The 21,829-nt window shown below is 40.1% G+C and overlaps 1 pseudogene; it reads right to left on the bottom strand.

The window, feature by feature from the left end:
- Positions 1-559: 559 nt before the first annotated feature.
- Positions 560-21,729, bottom strand: LOC131239037 (transcription factor EMB1444-like; annotated as a pseudogene).
- Between the last annotated feature and the right edge of the window lie 100 nt (positions 21,730-21,829).

Below are 21,829 nucleotides of genomic sequence, written 5' to 3' on the forward strand. Positions count from 1 at the left end.
TTATTAGAAAAAGACCAATGGTTCAAATAATGTGCCCTTCATGATGAACATATGTGCATGATTTTAGATGCATGGTACACACAGTGATGATCTGTGATAAGTGGATCAGATTTTACATAGGTGACCTATTTCTATGCACGAGGAGGGGGAAGTTTCAAAGCTCAGGCCAGCAGCTGCAACTTGCATTTCTCATTTTACTTGGAAGTTTTTGGTAGCGGATCCGGTAAATTTGAGATTGAGGAATGAGCCATTGCCATAGAAGGGGGTCAGAATCCTCTGCAACATTTGTTGCAGGCAGAACATGCAACAATCGATGTCACGTCATCAGTTGTGACATGTTTGTGACATTGACTCCATTCATCAGTTGTGCCACCTTTGGCAAACCATTAGGCCCTATTTGTTTTTCCTCCTATATCCTACATAGCTTGTAATTGGCTTGAGGGTCATTGGATGGTAATATAATCTCTGTTGGGAAATTACACAACTTTTTCTTTTATGTGCAAATCAATGAATTATTTATTTATTATTATTATTTTTTTTAAGAACCAAAAAGTATAGATTAGTAGTAGTATTATTTTTTAATTTATAACAAACGCCTCCTCCTTCAGGAGGCTATATGCCAAAACCCTAATAGAAAAGAACACTCAACATTTCAAAACTTCTTCTCAAACAATGAAGAGGACATCTGCCAAATCATCATCAAACTAACAAAAAATCATACCCAAACATTCAAATAGTGGCCCACAATGGAGCAAAAGAAAAGTGAAACATCTACAACCGAGGGAGGAGCCATGCATGAGCCTGAAATGCCGATCATGGTCAGGACTAATAAGCCGACTCTTAGCATTTAATAGAGGGCACATGCTTGTAGCCACCAGGAGCCCCATCAGATGCTCGTCTTTGATTGTTGCAACTGCATGAGTGACCACAATATATCCATCCTCTGCGAGCCATCATTTCCCCTTCCCTCAACAACAAAGCATGCCCATGTCTTCTCCTCACGGGATTCTGTTACACCTTTTAAGACGGTAAAACCCAAGCCTCTAATTACCTCAGCTATCTCAAGAAAAAGGCTGCAATCCTCGCACAACATCTCAACTAGCATCTGCCCATTCATGTTTAGATTTTCCACTATTATAGGGGAAGCTTTGAACTGGCTTCCCACCTCTAGAGCCCAGCTTGCACCACGGTCTTGACTGCAGGTCCGTACTAAATGACTTCCGTTGCCACAAAGCTTTGATTCTGCACATCCCTTTGACTTGTCGGCATGGCTAGTAACACTTTGTAGAAAGATCATGTGCTTGATTGTGCGCTCCAATAATGCATCGATGCTGCACTTGGACTCATTGGGCACAATCTCTCGTAGTTCCTTGACGCGATCTTGGATCAGCTCTGTCCCTGGGCCGTGGTCTACAACTTTCACCAGGTCTAGCCCTCTTTCTGTTAACTTTTGATGGCTAATATATGAGATTTAATGGATGATAATCACTTCCAGCACAAGCAAGCAAATCATCGAATATGTAAAGTGCAAGAGACAAATTTTATACATAGAAAATCCTATGATGTGAAGGAAAAAATTACAGGACCCAGTTCGGTGCAAAGCCACTATGTTAGATAATAAAAGTACCATCATCAAGAGAACAACTCTCTTAGATGCCCAAATAAATTACCTAAAAGTTGAATTTCCAGAAACAATAAAAGAAACAATTTTCTCGCCGACTAAGGATTGCACAAAATTCCTACACAACCTTATAGTCAACAAGATTGAAGAAAGAATACACCTTGCTCATCTTTCTCCACCAACTATTCTCCTCTTTATCACTGAGAGTGAAAACCAAAATATAACAACAAGTCTCTCTAGATAGGAAAAAAAATATTATTTTTCTCTCCTTTCACTTGCTTTAAAATAATAATAATAATACTGAAAATAAAAATACCCCACACACAGGTGGTTAGAGGAAAGACTACTTAAGGCTATACATGTGGGTCCCATTTCCACATGCCGAAGGACCCTCAACAATCTTTTATTCATCTTTCAAGAAAAGTAGGGGAAAAAAGGAATTAAAAACCATTACAACATATACAATGGTATGGCAAGTTGGCTACTAATATTTGATATATATAATGCTATTGTTATATTGAGACATTTCCTCTGCCTCCACTATTAAGGTAGAATGGCAGCGAGTATGGGATTAGTGTGGGGTCATTGGCCTAATACAAAACAGATATACCATTCAAACCCCAACCCGAGTCACAACCCATGGACCCCTGACCCAAAAGTCATTCATTTACTAATTGGGTTTACAATTTTAACACATGATCCCACCCATCAACAAATTAATTGGCCCAAGCAACACTCCTTCAATCCATTTCCTCAAGGGCTTTGATTTCAAGCCCACTAGTAACATTTGTGAGATTTGGGAAATGAAACCTTTTGCTAATACTTAGGTGCATATTAGAAACAGTTTGAAACAAGAGTCATAGCTGAACTCATTTACTTTATCAGCCACAACTTACTTAGTATACTTGAGCTTGACTTAGAAGCTGACCCAACCGGGTGGCCCATGGGCTAACCAAATTGAGTTGCAGGCCCATTTCCTTTCATAATTTAGTGCTCCACTAAAGCCCGGGCCATGCAAAATGAACCTTCAAATAGACTTTCTCCTGAAAAGTACAAATAAATCAAAAAATACATAGGCCCCACTCATTGAAATATAGTAGTACCCAATAAAATGAAGCCTTGGAGACTTAACCCTAAGAGTAGAATCTGGCCCAAAACTATCCAGTTCCAGGACCACTCGTTGAATTGTTGATGCTCCATGAAAAATTAGAAACTTCACTCAAAAAACTAGAATCTAAAACGTACATATCTAGTTTGGGGCCCACTCATTGGAATACTACAGTGCCAAACAAAATGGGGACTTAACTCTAAAAGTAGAATCTGGGCCAAAAATATCCCATCCTGACTCCGAGGTCACTCCTTGAGTTGTTGATGCTCCAAACAAAATTATAAACTTCACTCTAAAAGTAATATCTAAAATGTATCTACTTTGGGGCCCACTCATTGGAATACAACGGTACCAAACAAATTGGAGACTTAATTGTAAGAGTAGAATTTGGGCCAAAACTATCCAGTCCCGAGGCTACTTCTTGAATTGTCGATGCTCCAAACAAAATTATAGACTAGACTCTAAAAGTAACATCTAAAATGTATCTAATTTGGGGCCCACTCATTGGAATATAACAGTATCAATCAAATTGGAGACTTAACTCTGAGAGTAGAATATGGGCCAAAACTATCCAGTCTCGAAGCCACTCCTTAAATTGTCGATGCTCCAAAGAAAATTATAGACTTGACTCTAAATCTAAAATCTAGAATGTATCTAGTTTGGGGCACACTTGTTGGAATACAACAGTACCCAACAAAATGGAGACTTTTCTATAACAGTAAAATTTGGCCCAAAACTATCCAGTCCTGGGGCCACTCCTTGAATTGTCGATGCTCCAAACAAAATTATAGACTTGACTCTAAAACTAAAATCTAAAATGTATCTAGTTTGGGGCCCAGTCGTTGGAATACATCAATAACAAACAAAATGGAGAGTTTTCTCTAAGAGTAGAATCTGAGCCAAAACTATCCCATCCTAAGGTCACTCATTGAATTGTTGATGCTCCAAAAAAAATTATAGACTTGACTCTAAAACTAAAATCTAAAATGTATTTTAGTTTGGGGCCCACTTGTTGGAATACATCAGTACCAAACAAAATGGAGATTTTTCTAAGAGTAAAATCTGGGCCAAAACTATCCAGTACTGAGGACAGTCCTTGAATTGTCGATGCTCCAAATAAAATTATATATATACTTGATTCTGACATTAAAATCTAAAATGTATCTAGTTTGAGGCCCACTTGTTGGAATACAATAGTACCCAACAAAATGGAGACTTTTCTATAACAGTAAAATTTGCCCCAAAACTATCCAGTCCCGAGGCCACTCCTTGAATTATCGATGCTCGAAACAAAATTATAGACTTAATTTTAACACTAAAATCTAAAATGTATCTAGTTTGGGGCCCACTTGTTGGAATACAACAGTACCCAACAAAATGGAGACTTTTCTATAACAGTAAAATTTGACCCAAAACTATTCCGTCCCGGGGCCACTCCTTGAATTGTCGATGCTCCAAACAAAATTATAAACTTGACTCTAAAACTAAAATCTAAAATGTATCTAGTTTGGGGCCCACTCGTTGGAATACATCAATACCAAACAAAATGGAGACTTTTCTCTAAGAGTAGAATCTGAGCCAAAACTATTCCATCCCAAGGTCACTCCTTGAATTGTTGATGCTCCAAACAAAATTATAGACTTGAATCTAAAACTAAAATCTAAAATGTATCTTAGTTTTGGGCCCACTTGTTGGAATACATCAATACCAAACAAAATGGAGATTTTTCTCTGAGAGTAGAATCTGGGCCAAAAGTATCCAGTCTTGAGGTCACTCCTTGAATTGTCGATGTTCCAAACAAAATTATAGACTTGATTCTGACACCAAAATCTAAAATGTATCTAGTTTGGGGCCCACTTGTTGGAATACAATAGTACCCAACAAAATGGAGACTTTTCTATAACAGTAAAATTTGGCCCAAAACTATCCAGTCCCAAGGCCATTCCTTGAATTGTCGATGCTCCAAACAAAATTATAGACTTAATTCTAACACTAAAAGCTAAAATGTATCTTGTTTGGGGCCCACTTGTTGGAATACAAGTGTACCCAACAAAAGGGAGACTTTTCTATAACAGTGAAATTTGGCCCAAAACTAGGGGAAAAAGTTGAGATGAGAAGTCTTATCATTAAACTGCTGCAAGTTATATGTGGGGTCCACCATGGTGTGTGTATACCATCTCATCCACTCATCTCACATTCCACACTAGGATTAATTGATTCTCCAAAAATAAGGACATTCTAATGCTCATGTTGGCCAAACCATGTGAATTTAAAGCTTTTAGTAATGATTTTACACCCTTCCCTATAGTGCGGGTAATGTAAGTCTTAAATTTCTCCGAATTTCTAGAAAACATGGTAAAAATGTTATGGCCTAACTGATGGACCGGGTGGATCTGATGCATGTTTGTCCACACATAGTGATTAATGATTTAGCTAGTGCAAGCCATCCTCTCCATGTGCCTATGCAATTCAGGCTATTGTAGTCCTGATTTCTCTCTTTCTTCTCTCCATGTTGCTGCACGCACATCTCTTAGTTTACGTACTGTTTAAGGCTAAAAATGAAGCACAAATCAATAAGCGTGACTTGAGAATAACTATGCCCATGGACTAACCAGAGTCAATGACCATTGCCAGCTCTAATTTAATGGTCCCCTTGAGTTTGGGTTGTGCAAAATAAAACATTGTAATAGACTAGGCAAGCCAAACAAATCAGTTAAAATCTAGACCTAATCTATCCATTCTCGGGCCCCATTCCTTGGAAATTTGTAAAACGCAACAAAAGAAACGAGACTTGACTTTAAAAGTTACTAAAGTTGGTTGTCCATCTGATCCTGGATGGGAAAAAGGAGCAGTACATATTGATTACAACAGGGGAGATCCTATCACTCGTTTGGACTAAACATGGTGTGGGTACCACCGGGGAGAGGATGAGAGAGATATGAGAGAGAGGAAGAGAGTATGAAAATGACATCTGTTTTACTTATAGGAATTAATGCTAATTTGAGCACCTCGCACATGGAATCAAGACATACTTATAGGATCCTACATTTTCTACTGATGTTTCTCAGTTTCTTTTATTCAAAGATAAACCAATGCCACCATAGCAATCATTAGTTTAAAAGAATATTTGTATATATACATATGACATATACACAACAAAGTATTTATCAGCCTAAGAGCACTTTTATAATTATTGAGTATATATAATACATCATCTCACCCTAATTAAGGTTATTGAGCATTCTACAAAACTTTACTCTTTCTCATCTCATGAAGTTCTACTCACATGGCTTAGTTAACCAAAAAGAAAACAAATTGCTAGGATGAGCTTACTCATGCAGTCCTTATCTTATCTTTTGCCTTCTAAATGTAGCACAGCCACATTTGCCATTATTTGGACTACTGAGTTGAAAAAGATTTTCCTGCGATAGAGATGAGAACAATCAAAAGCTTTCATATGGCCCACACAGCAATCGTAGGGGCACAGAAACAATTGCCTAACATACACATCACACCACATGCAATGTCCAGTGGAGACGGGATACCCTGTCCCCTAGGGTGGTCAGGTGGCAACTTTGAAAGTATGTGCGGAAGAGTGAGCCCTCAAGATCTAATGGTCTACACGATATGAAACCTTCACAAAGTCAAAGATGAACTATCCAAAACTAGCGGTCCGCCTAACCACTACTGGAGCAGATTGATCTAATCACCCATCTGATTCTACGGTATAGATGACCCCGGATTACGGTCTATGGTTTAGATTGTCCCAAGGACAAGTTAAAAGGACATATTTCAATATGTCACTTTTTCTCTTTTTACTCCTCTTAATCATTAATGTATTTTCACGAGAGAGCCTCATCCTATTTATTAGAAAGATTGAGAGTTTGGATGAGACTAGAAATTATCCGGTCTTATCCTTATCTCCTCATCTAAATCCTCATTCAAATTTGAATTTGAAATCCATCTTCTAACGGAAGAGGAAGAGGCTGAACCTCATGGGACTCACCCATTAGTGATTGCCAACCCTATGTCTAACAAACTCGATGGTTTATTATTTTCTATTCTTAACATCAAGAAGTAAACTTATTTTGGATGGAACAAAATTACTAAACGTATGGAAGAAGAAAAGGTAAAGTAGATTAAATTATGGGTCTGCTAATCAGATTAAGCCGTTACCAGTACCACCAGCCCTCAAGAAAAAGTACTGTGGAGAGATGAATCTACTGTATTCCCATGTCAGTAGCTCTACCGTGTCAGCTTGCTAGCATAAGATAGCATTCGCATTCCCCACTCGTCTTTATTGATAGACAGCTGAGATCATCCATGTTAGTGAACATAGACATCATATGTGTGTCATAAATGTGGGATCGTGGAAATCTTGTTCCAAACTGCATGCGGATGGACTATAAGCCGAGAATGGAAGTCTAGATCATGGCACATGCAGTCTATATGTATGTGTGTGGCTGAAATGTGCATGTTATCCACTTTTACAATCTCAATTATGATCTGATTGCCAGACCCGTTCTCATTAAATCATTGGCTGTATTTCAATGTTATCTGCAACTTGCAGGGCTTAAATTTAGATGGTTATATTCGTTCAATGCCACCCATTAAATGGGTCCCAAGATTCCCAACAGATGAACTGTGTGGATCACTGAAAGATTACCCTTTCTTATATCATGATTCACCTCTGTTTAAAAACCTATTGATATGTTTGTATACTGTTGCATTTCTGGGTCAAATATATATTGGGTAATGCCATCCAACCCATGTATTAAGTGAAAATCACCATGACTAATGGAATGCCCCTGAAAACAGGCCTATCCAACCATTAGGCTGGCCACACTATGAAAAACAATTTCAACCACCTAAAGGCCTCCAAATTTAAGTGGTGGCCCACCGGACAGTTGATTGGATTATTTTTAGGGCGTCCAATGGAATGTCTCTGTAGGAGAGGTTTGATGCCATACACATATGACAGTTGATGCCATGTGCAACTTTTATAGACTAAGTTCGTGGGAAAGGACTTGCAGAATAACCACGATCAACTTCCATGACTCAATCCTCAACTATTTATTAATCTTAGAATTTAAGCTCATGTCTCCACCAATAAATAAATTATTACGTCTAAGCCGCTCTTTGATCCATTTACTTAGGTGATGCATTAATGATTTTTTTCTCAAGGTTTGGGAACTGAACCAATCATAGAAGTGGTTTTCGACAGATGGGTAGAAGCCATAGCTTGGCCCACACACACACACACACACACAAGAAGCAATTAGTCATTTCTACCCCGCTTACTTTTTACCCCGAGTAAGTAGTTCGACCCCAGTCTCTCTCTCCAATCTTCTCTGCTTGAATTCCAAAATGCAGTCCAAGACTTGCGTATGTATTCGATGCATTACTTTTATTTAATGAGGACCAAGTTCATGTGGATGAGATCCACCCCGTCAATCAAGTGTGCCACTCTTATTTAAACCAGGGCCCAAAAATCAGGCTGTTTCAACACTTAGTACACACCATGGAAAATAGCTGAGATAAGAAGTCTCATCATTTAAATAGTCCACGTTACATGTGGTGTCCACTTTGGTGTGCATCCACCATCCAATCCACTCACCTGACATTCCACACCAAGATTAATTGATTCTCCAAGAATCAGGGCATTCTAATGTTGCAAAATATTGATTTTATAAAATATATTTTAAAATAAAATATAATAGAAAATATATTAAAAGTTTTGTAAAAAGCTTTTTGAGGGTTTTTTAAGAATAGTCCTATATGGGAAAGTGAAGAGAAGATTTTATGGTTTAAATGAAAACAATGGAGTATTATTATATTTGCTTACCTAGTCCAAGGACTATGGACCTTGCTTGTACGCACTGAAACATCCGTGCGCGCTTGGGCTCGATCTCGGGTTCGGGCTTGGTGCTAGGGTGTGGGCATGTGAGGCAGTGTGGCTATAGAGGTGCGACCCGGAGCGAGACGTGTGTGAGTCGCGGTGCGACTATTTGGTCAAGGCGGATACTAGAGGACTAAATGAGAGTCCTCTAGTATATATAGAGAGTTGAAAAGGAACTGTTACAGTAGATCTGTAACAGTTGCGCCATTAGTGTAGGGTTCAGTTGTAATTGCTGCATGGCTAGTCCAACAGGTAAAAAACGACTAGCTGCTGTCTCACAACAGTCAGCATGCAGTAGCTTAATGGCTCATGCACAAACGTCAGAAAATGACCATAAATGGATAGTTTTCTCCAACAACTAGAAAACGGTCATGTGATTTATTTCCCTGGACCATAACCCCCAGCCACTATAGCCTATAAAAGGAGGGCCTGGATGGATTTCCAAACCATCTCTCAACCCACTCCATCAGACTCATACGAACTGAGACAGCCCACTACTCCTCTCCTATACTTCAGTGATTCCAGCAAGACAGCAGGGGTTGAACCTTAGCTTGAAGAACAGACCAAAGGTATAGTCTTGAACGGTTCAATTAAACCAATGGCTGAAAAATTGACCAGTGCAGTGGTCTAAATCAAAATTTTCTTCTCTTTCTTTCTTCTGAGATTTTTTCTTTTATTGTATTTCTGCCAGACTGAGTGTAACAGATTTCCAATAGGTGGGCCTTTGTGTTTGCTGAATGCAGACCCACACCAGGCTCGTCGTATCCTACAAGCAGTTTACCTGTAACCTATCAGCATACTCAATTCACTTGAGTAGGGGCAAATAACGCTTTAAGGACAACGTTTCGACATGCTTCAGCCTGTCCTTATTCAAGCTAATTTTATTTTTCAGTTTCCATATTATACAGAAATTATATTAATCTGTATAATTTTCAACAATCTTAAAGTGTTATTTGATGGAAGCCGACAGTGTTTCATCCATCAAGTTGATGAATCAGGACTTGATATGTCTTGATCGGTTCGATGGAACCAATTTTACGAGATTGCAAAACAAGCAAAAATTTCTTCTGACGGCGCTAAAGATCTACTACATATTAGATCCAAATTTGCAAGCACTACCTGAAGCATCCGACACAGACACACCTGAATAGGTGACTACTCGCACCAAATGAGCTGAATACGAACTCTTATGTTGAGGACACATACTGAACACACTCTCCGACCGCCTATACGATCTGTACCAATAGATGTCATCAGCAAAGGAGATTTGGGCCGCTTTAGAATTCAAATACAAGGCTGAAGAAAAAGGTACCAATAAGTTTTTCATCCCCAGGTATTTTGACATCAACATGGTAGATAACAAACCGCTGCTGCCCTAAATCCAAGAACTGTAGCTAATATTAAACAAAATCAAAGCTATAAAGATTGATATTCCTGAATCATTCCAAGTCGGGGCTATAATCGCTAAATTGTCACCGATATGAAAAGACTATAGAAAGAAGTTGCTACATAAAACTGAGGACTATACATTGGAACAAATTCAAAAACACCTCAAAATTGAGGAAGAATCCCGTAACCGCGATAGAAAGAATAATAACGGGAATGCCTCGTCCAAGGTACATACAGTAGAGAACACTAATAATAAGAATCCCGAGAAGGACAATTCCCTAAAATCCAATAAAGAAAAATTCAAGAAAAACACCCAAAAGAAGAACAAAAAGTTCAAAGGCTCATGCCATGTCTGTGGAAAAACCGGGCACTATGCTCGAGTATACTGATATCGCAAATCTAAAAAAGAGGCAAGTGTAGTAAAAGAAGGTGATATTGTGGTTATGATCACTGAGGTGAATACCATCCAAGGCAAAGTTCCAGGTTGGTGGTATGATATTGCCGCTACAGTACATGTGTGCTATAACAAATCAGCCTTCAAAACTTATGAGGAATTGACCGATGGTCAAGAAGTCTAAATGGATAGTAAAGTCCCATCGAAGGTCGTCGGTAAAGGAACTGTCGAACTGATATTTACCTCTGGGAAGAAAGTGATTTTGACTAATGTACTGCACATCCCAGACATGAGGCGAAACTTAGTTTTTGGGGATCTTCTGGGTAAACTAGGCATAAGGGTGGTGTACGAGTCAGGAAAACTGATTGTCTAAGAATGAGAATTTTGTCGAAAAGGGATATGCTTGTAATAGGATGGTTAAGTTTTCTCTAAATGAAAGTAGCACTTCTGTGTATATAGTTGAATCCGCTAGACCGTGGCATGATAGACTAGCCCATATAGGGTATAGTACCTTGAAGTTCATGGCTAAAAATGGTTTAATCTCATACACAGATAATGAAACTGATAAATGTGAAGTGTGCATACGATCCAAAATGACGAAGAAACCTTTTCCAAGTGTTGAAAGAGCGTCTCAAGTATTGGATCTTGTGTACAGTGACATCTATGAATTAAATGGCGTTCTTACTCATGGAGGTAAACGGTACTTCATAACCTTTATAGATGATTGCTCTAGATATGTGTATGTTTATTTATTAAAGAGCAAAGATAAAGCATTGAACATGTTTAAAATATATAAAGCAAAAGTAAAGAATCAACTAAACAAGAAGATAAAAATTCTTTGTAGCGATAGAGGAGGAGAATACTTCTCCAATGAATTCGATAACTTCTATGAAAAACATGGACAAATACATCAATGTACTACGGCATACATGCCTCAACAAAACGGAATAGTTGAAAGAAAGAATAAAACAATAGTAGAAATGGTCAACTCAATGCTGATAAGAGCAAAGTTGCCACAAAGTCTATAGGGTGAGGCACTGTTTGCAGCGTGCCATATTCTAAATAGAATTTCGTCTAAAAAATATAAAATATCTCCATATGAAACATGGAGAGGTAGAAAACCTAACCTAGGATATCTTAAAGTGTGAGGGTGTCTTGCATATTGCAGAACCCTTGATCCAAAAAGAACTAAGTTAGGACCAAGAGCTATTAAGTGCGCCTTCGTAGGGTATGCACAAAATAGTAAAGCTTATAGACTTCTAGATATATAGTCTAACACAATAATAGAATTAAGAGACGTTGAGTTCTTTAAGAACTCACTATCCTTGGAGTTAAAGGATAATTGTCACGCCCCAAACTCGGAAACCGGGCTCACAAAATTCCCGATCGCCGAATCTGGCGCCGACAGCCTCCGTAGAACCCCATTCTCGACTCCCGACGCCCATTCGCCAGGTTCCGATCCTGGGATGCTACAAGGAGGATTTTCCACATCAGTTTGATTCGTAATAAGCATAACCAAAGGCATAACCCACAAACACAACCAAAAACATTCATCACATTTCCACTATAAACGAGAACTTTACAGGTACAATGAGCATAAGGGAAATACAATGAAGATAGACCAAAACTCCAAAAGAAGATCAGCCACGCGTCCAAGCCTCAGCGCTGCTGCGATCCAACGTCACCTGCACGCAACGGTCGTGCATAAGCTTATAGAAAGCTTAGAGGGTGGTGAAAGTGTATGCTCAAGGTGATAATGTAGTTATGCAGTATCAGAGTAATGCGGAACATGCTGATGAATGCTAAGAATCCCATTAGCCGTACCAAGGCCATGCGGTGCAAAGAATGATGTCGGCCATACCAAGGCCATGCAATGCAAAATGTAAGTCAAGCATACAAATCCTCATCTAAGTCCACATGTCAATACGGCTCAAATCTGGAATATCACCGGGGTCTAGTACACTCCAAGCCAGATTGCCGCCCCATCGCGCGCAATAAGGTGAGTGGAAAAGACCTCACTATCCGCCTGCCAATATCGGGCTCGGCTCGTCAATAGCGGACCCATTCCTCGAGCTGGTCTTTCTCAGCCTAGGTTTGCCCCGTTCTGTAGGTCGGGTAAGGCCGGACAGCCTTTCAACCGACCACGACACGGTGGAAAGCGCAACCGTCTGGTAATCGGCACTCAGCGCTCATGCATCCACTCGGTCTAGACGTTGGAGCAACCTCCTGGTACCATAAGGGTTTAGGGACTTTCACCCAGGGATATCTATCGCACCCCATGTAGAACAGTATTTCCGGTATCCAATCCTGCCAACCACGATACGTCTGTGGAGGCTACGGCCCTGATGTCGCTAGGGCATACAGTAACCATATCACACAATGCGAATGCATGAATCACACTATCCAGTCATGCAGCAATCCTGCGCGTATCGTGCGCTCATGTAGGGCAACACCCCTTGTACGGGAGTCCCTAAACAATCTGCCCAAAGACATATGCTATGATCAGTCATCTCTCATATCAAGCATACATATGATGCATATGATCATGAATCATGGAATTTAAATATGTTATATGGGGTGGATGACGTGCATAACGAAGGTGGGCCTAGACGGCCTACACATAACATGCACGAGCCTAACAATGGGCCCTAGGGAAAGTCATAATGCGGACATTTAACCACACTATACTTGCAATGTGGACATCAAACCACCATTGCTCCCAAGGCATAGCCCTGACGTGAACATCATCATGTTGGGATCGTACATTGCAATGGACCTTAGGCACGTCCCATTGGGCCTTAAATACGTCAAATGGGCCATATCATATGGGCCTTGTACTCATCAAGTGGGCCACATCATTGGGCCGCATCAATGGGCCTTATGTGCATTGCAATGGACTATAAACTGTGGGCTTTAGAACGTATCAAATGGGCCTAATCTCATGGGCCTTATGTGTATCACATGGGCCACACCAATGGGCCCTGAATGCACATCAAATGGGCCTCAACCCATAGGCCCCAATATGTCTCAATGGGCCTTAAAACATGGGCCCTTAATACCTCAAATGGGCCTTGACCCATGGGCCCATAATACATCAAATGGGCCTCGACCCCTGGGCCTTGTACATACATCAAAGTGGGCCTCAACCATGGGCCACAAGTACTGAGGTGGGCCTTACCTATATATCAAGGTGGGCCTCAATCAAGGGCCTCAACATAGGTAAAAAAAAATATATATATATATATACATAAATATAGTATATAATATAGATATAGTATATAATATATATATATATATATATATATATATATATATATACACACACACACACACACACATCACAGTGGGCCCACACACTCATCACAGTGGGCCCACGCACTCATCACAGTGGCTCCACGTCCACCGTCCAGGCGGACGGTGGGAATGAAACACATACATCAATGTGTGCTCCATGTGGGGCCCACCATAATGTTTATGTTCCATCCGGACCGTTGATAAGGTCCAGCAGACCTAGGTGAAGGGTGAAAATAAATTTCACCCTGATCCAAAACTTCTGTGGGCCCAAAAAGGGGTTCCAACGGTAGACACTAATTCACACTGTTTCCTTTGATGTGGGCCGCCCGAGTCTTGGATCAGTCTGATTTTTGGGGTGGGCCCACGTCAGATAGTGGCCCACCCGATGAACGGTTTAGACAGCATATAAACATCAAGGTGGGGCCCACGGCTACAGCCGTGGGTGGCTGTTCACGGACACGTCCGCCCGGACGCTGGCGCAGGCAGCGCCTGCTGCGCTTCTGACGCAGCAGCAGCAGCAGCTGCTGCTGTTTTTATTTTTTTTTTTGATTTTTCGTTTTTCCATGGAATTTGTAGGTGGGGTCCACCTCTTGCAGATCTGCTCCGTCCAATGACTCCCCATGCCTCGCGACAGTCAAAACAAGCCCAATATTGGGCCTGTTTCAGTGTATAGGAGCAATATGGGACATTTCAATGGTAACCTCACTGTTTGCCATGTTATGGCCCACCTGAAAGTCTGATCAGTCCCATCTTTGGGTTCAACGCCTAAAAATGGCTTGGGAAGGGAATGGACGGTATGGATTTAATACATACATCAAGGTGGGGCCTACATGAATAGGCCACCCCAAAACTTGGGAAAAAGTTGATGTTTGTATTTTTCCCATTTACACGTCCAGCGTCCAGGGACGACGCTGGACTGTCTGGACACTTGAGGTGGGCCTGATCAGGTGGGCCACCACTGATGAGTGGTGTGGGTAGTACACATATAAGGTGGGCCCCACTCAAATAAAATACTTACTACATGGTGGGGTCCATTCAAGCGGGCCATACAACCTTATCATCATACAACAAGATAAAAATAAAATAAAATAAAAATAAAACAAAAAGGGAGAGATATAGAGAGTGAGACCGTGTGATGGAGGGACCCCGGCACTATGGGCCCTCCCTTGCACTAAATCATACATTAAGTGGGTCCCATTACAAGTGGGTCCATGGAATTGAAATCCAACGGTGGAGATCCCTTCTCCACTAAAATAAATGGTCTAGATGACCCTAAACATGGAAGGAAATAAACATCATGATGGGGTCCATGGAGAATGGCCCCATCATGGAATGATCATGATGATCCAAGTGGGCCATCGGCCACATCTTAGGGTCCAAAGTGAGATCCAAACCATTGATCGGTTGGCCTCACTTGGCCCATCTTAAAAACATGAAAATCTACCCTATCAAGGCACCCACCACTTGATCTTCTTGCTCCCTTGGCTTCCTTAGCTCCTTGAGCTATCCTTTGATGGAGGAAGATGGGAAATGGATGGTTGAGATGAGAGATGAAGGGTGGGAAAGGTGGGCCACACAAGTAGCTTGGGAGAAATGGGAGAGGGTCTCACGTATGGATTTTTTTGCTTGAAAGAAATATGAAGGAATAAAGGAGAGAGGGAGAGATAAGAGAGAGGGAGAGTAGCTTAGGTAGGTAATGATGAGTTGTAAGAGAGGGTGGCTAGCATTAAATGCTTGTAAGAGGGATAGGGGTAGGTAGGGTGGCTATAGCTAGGGTAGGGTGGCTATAGCTAGGGTAGGGTGACTATAGCTAGGGTAGGGTGATGTCATCATTCTCATAATTTCCTAGAGATTAGTGCCACATGGAATAGGTGGGCCCCGCAATACGCGGTCCACGGTCATTATAATGCATAGTCCCCAACTTATGATCTAAGCGTCGGTTTGACGCACAAGACGCGGCGTTGGAATCGCAGCGACGGAGCGGTCGCTATGATACAACTTTCGGATCAAGCCGTCGTCGGTGCGCGGAACCTGGCCTAGGATCGTGTGCAAACACCGGATATGGTACGAAGGTTGACGGAATTTTGACCGGAAGGACCGCGGAAGCCAACGGAACAGTAAGGATTAGGACACGGGTCTTACAATAATGATGTCCAAACTCTTGATAGAGAACTAGATAGCAAAGCTTCACAGATAGTGGGAACTCCTGTTGAACCTCGTAGAATTCAAAAGACAATAATAGAGAAGAGTCTAGGAGATGACTACATAGACTCACAACACATCATTTTCCATCTTGTAAAAGGAGATAAAGAAAATGTTATATAAAAAAATACCTATAGTGATGACTATAGAAGATGATCATAAAACATATAAAGAGGCTGTATCCTCTAAAGACTCAACTTTCTGGAAAGAAGTTCTAAATGATGAAATGGAATCCATAATTTCAAATCAAACATGGGAACTAGTTAACTTACCTCCAGGTTTTAGACCTATAATTTATAAATGGGTATTTAGGAAGAAATATCACACTGATGGGACTATCCAAACCTTTAAAGCTCGATTAGTAGCTAAGGGTTTTAGAGAAAAAGAAGGGATAAATTACTTTAACACATACTCTCTTGTAGCTAGGATAACATCCATTAGGATATTATTTGCGCTAGCTTCCATACATCATCGTCACATCCACCAAATGGATGTAAAGACTGCATTCCTGAATGGTGACCTTAATGAAGAGGTATACATGGAACAACGTGAAGGATTTGTTCTACCAGAAAATGAAAACAAAGTATGTTGATGGCATGTTAATAATAAGTAATAAAATGGAAGGTGTGACTGAAACAAAGAGGTTTCTATCTTCCGTATTCAAAATGAAGGATCTTGGACAAGTTGATACTATTCTAGGTATCAAAGTTAAAAAATATTGTGGAGGTGATGCTTTGTGTCAATCTCATTATATTGAGAAGATACTACACAAGTTTAACCATCTAAATATAAAAGAAGCAAAAACCTCATTTGATCCAAGTTTCAAGCTAAAAGAGAATAACGGAAGAACAGTTGCACAATTAGAATATACGAGTGCTATATGGAGTCTTATGTATGCTATGCAATGTACTGGACCTGATATCGCATATGCTGTAAGTAAACTTAGTATGTTTACTAGTAACCCCAGTACTGAACACTGTAATGCAATCAATAGAGTCCTTGGTTACTTAAAAACAACCAAAGACTTAAGACTATTTTATTCAGAGTTTTCTGCCGTATTGGAAGGATATACTGATGCGAGCTGGATATCGAGTGCAGGGGACAACAAGTCTATTACAGGGTGGGTATTCACCCTATAAGGTGCAGCTGTATCTTGAGGATCTAAGAAACAGACTTTCATAACACACTCGACTACGGAGTCTGAATTCATAGCCCTTACTGCAACAGGCAAAGAGGCTGAGTGGTTAAGGGACCTTCTATTAGAAATCTCTTTCTGTGTAAAGTCTATATCAGCTGTGTCACTACATTATGATAGTGAAGGCATATTAGCTAGAGCCTATAGCGGTACTTATAATGGTAAGTCTAGACATATCAGTCTTCAACATGATTATGTCAGATAATTGATTGGAGATGGAATCATTGTTATTTTCTATGTGAAATTAAGCAATAACCTAGCAAACCCTTTTACTAAACCTCTACCGAGAGAGATAGTAAAGGCTACATCTAGAGGGATGGGGTTGAAACTCTTCAACCAAAGTTCCACTAGTAACGGTAACCCAACATAAAGTCAAAAAATCTCTAATTTTGGGTTTAATGAGTAAGAACAAGTTATTGATATGAGGAAAGTTTTTCAGCACTAAAATACATAACCTCATCCATAATAGATAAGTGCTGAGCGTTATGATAGAGGGTTGAGTCTTAGAACTCTTAATGAAATCCACTCTAAAGGACAAGTATCTTATACTAACAGAGACACTGGAAGGATTTCACCTATATAAACGTAGAGATGGTGCCGTATCTCATGAGAGTTAGGAGTTTTATTTCGGAATCGTTTACGAATTAGGATAAGCACATGGTTATTAAATGTGTTGAGCAAGATTGTGAGAATTCTAATAAACACATAGCGAATATGTGTGTGGTTTCTCCGACTCTGTTATCTAGGAATAACTGGTTCAAAGCTACAGCTACTAGTCATTTTGACAGAATTTTGAGATACTTACACTAAGGAAAGATTAAAATCGAAAGATATCATTCTTTATGCATATAAGCTGATTATTCTGGCAGAAATGTTTAATCGAGAAAATATATTTAAAAAAAATCAAGTGAGGGATTGTTGCAAAATAAAATAAAATAGAAAATATATTAAAAATTTTGTAAAAAAACTTTTTGGGGAGTTTTTAAGAATAGTCCCACATGGGAAAGGGAAAAGAAGATTTTGTGGTTTAAATGAAAACAGTGGAGTATTATAATATTTGCTTACCTAGTTCAAGGACTATGGACCTTACGTGTTCCAGTTCGTAGCACTGGAACACCCCCACACGCGCGCTCGTACTCGGGCTCGAGCACGGTCTCGGTCTCGGTCTCGGTCTCAGTCTCAGGCTTGGTGCGAGAGCATGGGCATGTGAGGCAATGTGGCTATAGAGGCGCTAGTGGCGAACACAGACCCACACCAGGCTCGTCGTATCCTAGAAGCGGTTTTCCTGTAACCTATCAGCATACTCAATTCACTTGAGTAGGGGCAAATAACGCTTCAAGGACAGCATTTCAGACGTGCTTCAACCTGTCCTTATTCAAGCTAATTTTAATTTTCGGTTTCCATATTATACAGAAATTATATTAATCTGTATAATTTCCAACATCTAATACTCATGTTGGCCAAACCATGTAAATTTAAAATTTTTAGGAAAGATCTAACACTCTTTCCTGTGGTGAAAAACCCTCTTCCCTATGGTGCGACTGATGTAAGTTTTGGATTTCCTTATAGTGTGGATCCGATGCATGTTTGTCCCATAATGATTAGTTAGCTGGCACATGTCATCCTTTCCATGTGCCTATGCAATTTGGGTCATTGCAGTCCCAATTTCTCTCTTCATGTCATTGCACGCCACATCTTCTAACCTACTTAATAGTTTTAGGCTAAAAACGAAGTGCAACACAACATGCATGACCTGAGGCCTAGTACTAGCCATCCCTCCATGGGCTGACAGAGTCAAAGAATATTGCCAGCTCTAATTCAATGGTCTCTTTCAATGTGGGCCATGTAAAATAAAACCTTGTAATAGACTAGGCTTGATAAGCCCAAACAAACTAGCTTAAAATCTAGAGTAAATACATCCATTGATGGGCCTACTACTTGAAAATTTGCAAAACCCAACAAAATGGAGACTTGACTCTGAGTCTCTGGAGTTGATTGTCATAACCATCCAGTCATGGATTGGAAAAAGGAGAGGTGCATTGATTACAATTGAGGAGATCCAATCATTGGTTTGGACTGCACATGGTGTGGGGTCCACTGGGGAGAGGATGAGACAGATGGGAGATGAGAGAAATGTGCGAGAGGGAGAGAATGTATGAAATGACTTAAGCTTACAATTCTAGGTTTCTAAAAATTAAGAAAACAAGTCATCAAGCATGTATAATACCTTTAGAATATTATCTTAATTAGTGTTCCAAACGCCTTTTATTAATATAATGTATTATGTTTAATACTTTGTTTTTATTATTTGTAATTAACTACATTATAAGCTATCAAAACGTGCCTAAAAAGTCTTGAGATATGGGAGGTCCAGTCCAGTGTGCTTTGGAAGTTTACACAACTCAAGGGAGAAATAAAAGTGGTCTTTACCTCTTTCCATCAAAGCTCATCTTAATTATTTCCATTGCATGACTTCACTAGAGCAATTTGAGTACCTCGCGCGTAGAAGCAAGCCATACTCATGCCACACCAGAGCTACTCCTCAGGTTGTCCTAAGAATACCTAGTTTCCATGTCTTAAAAACATGGCCTATTGATCATCAGGTGGGCCACACTTATTGAAATGAAATGAATAGTTATTAGAAAGTGTCCAATGGTTAAAATCATGTGTTCTCCTCTGATGATCATATTTGCATGATTTTAGATACATGGAACTCACACAATGATTATCCAGTGATTAGTGGAGGGCTTTTATTTTTTTTTTCCTTCTGCTATGCCAGAGCCCTAATCTGATCATCAGGATCCTTTAGTTTTTTTAACCATTAGGTTGAGCCCCCCAAAAAATGGGCCTCACCTATCATGTAGATCTCTGAGCAGCATGAACAAAATTACAAAAAAGAAAGTAGCACCTAAAAAAGCTTTCGACAAAACTTGGCCGCAAAACATTAAAGAGACAACAAAGAGGCTACTGAAGCACTCACAACAACCAGACCCTCAGGACTCAATTAAAGGTTTTGGCTTTCAAGCCAAAGGATCCATGGATCAACCATGTGGATCCCACCTTAAGAAGATCCAAATCTCAGGTGGACCATATCATTAGAAATAGTGATGAATGATCACAAAAAAGCTTTTTGTGGGCCAAAAAGGTTTTGGATCAAGCTGATCTCTATACTTCCCTTCATCCAGATCTTCATGACATTATTAACAAGTTAGATTTCAAATAAACATTATGAAAACCTTAACGGTGAGGCACTCAATCACCGCTGTTTTTGAGTGGTTCACCTGAGATTTGGATCTTGATAATTTTTGTAATCCCATCCTAAAATGGTATGAAGAAACAGATGGATTGCGTGGATATACAAAAAATCATCAACGTTGGTTGGGTACGCTGCTTGTAGCAAGCAGGCAACTTGTCCGCCCTTTGACGCCCCATCATGATGTATGTGTTTTATCCATGCCGTTTATCCATTTTTTCAAGATTATTTTAGAGCTTGATTCAAAAAATGAGGCAGATCTAATCTCAGGTGGACCACATTACAGGAAAACAGTAGTGATTTAATGTCCACCATTAAAAACCTTCTAAGGCCCGCTGTATTGTTTATTTGACATCCGACCTATTGATTAGGTCATACAGACCTGGATGAATGGAAAAAACAAATATCAGCTGGATCCAAAACTTTTGTGGCTCAAGAAGTTTTTAATGGTGGGCATTCAATCAACATTGTTTCCTGTGAAGCGGTCAACTTAATATTTGGATCTACCGCATTTGTAGGCTCATGCCGTAAAATGATCTGAAAAAAAAAAAAATGAATGGACAGCATGGATGAAACACATACATCATGGTGGGGCCCACAGAGCACCGACCAGTGGCCAGAAGCAGCATCAGTAGCCAATCCGCGTCCTTGGCACGCAGTCCGCGTCCATACAGAGGTCTGAAATGTGGGCCCTGCGTATCTAATTTCAGCTATTATTCCTCATCTAAGTTAGGGTCCACAAATTGGGGGCGTTTAGATCGTGTGCACATGCATTTCTACGATCAGCGCCTGTATCAATTAACTCTCTCCTTTTCTTCCGTTTTTTTTTTTTTTTTTTTTTTTTTTTTTTTTTTTTTTTTTGTAAGAGTAAGACAAGCTGTTCTTGTCCAGAGTAGGATCAACCTCCTTCTATAAATACCCATCCTCGTAAGTTCGTAACAGACCATAAGCAACAACAGCCATGGCCATACAGAAATCTCTCTCTCTTGCTTTTCTTCTTTTATTTTTAGAATTTCTTTCTTCCAATGCCTTTACAACAGCAGCAGCATCCACACTTGGAGAAGCAGAGGCTCTCATGGAATGGAAAGCCAGCATCTTCTCACCACATGCTCTCCATTCATGGTCACTTCCATCTGCTAATGCTAGTACCAACACAATCTCTCCATGCAAATGGTATGGGATCTCCTGCAACGGCCTTGGAAGCATAATAGAGATAAGCTTACCGAGTGCAGGCTTGCAAGGTAAGCTTGATAACTTGAGCTTCTCGTCATTTCCAAACCTCCTCCGTCTCAATCTCAGTGACAACACACTCACTGGAACCATCCCGGCTGATATTGGAATTCTTTCCATACTCGTCTCCCTCGATATCTCCATGAATAATCTCTCTGGAGTTCTGCCTCTTTCAATGGCTAACCTTTCTCACCTTTCAGACCTCGACATCTCGTCTAATGAAATAACTGGGGCTATTCCTCCA

This window comes from Magnolia sinica, chromosome 3 (genome assembly GCF_029962835.1).
Source record: "Magnolia sinica isolate HGM2019 chromosome 3, MsV1, whole genome shotgun sequence".
Lineage (NCBI taxonomy): Eukaryota > Viridiplantae > Streptophyta > Magnoliopsida > Magnoliales > Magnoliaceae > Magnolia > Magnolia sinica.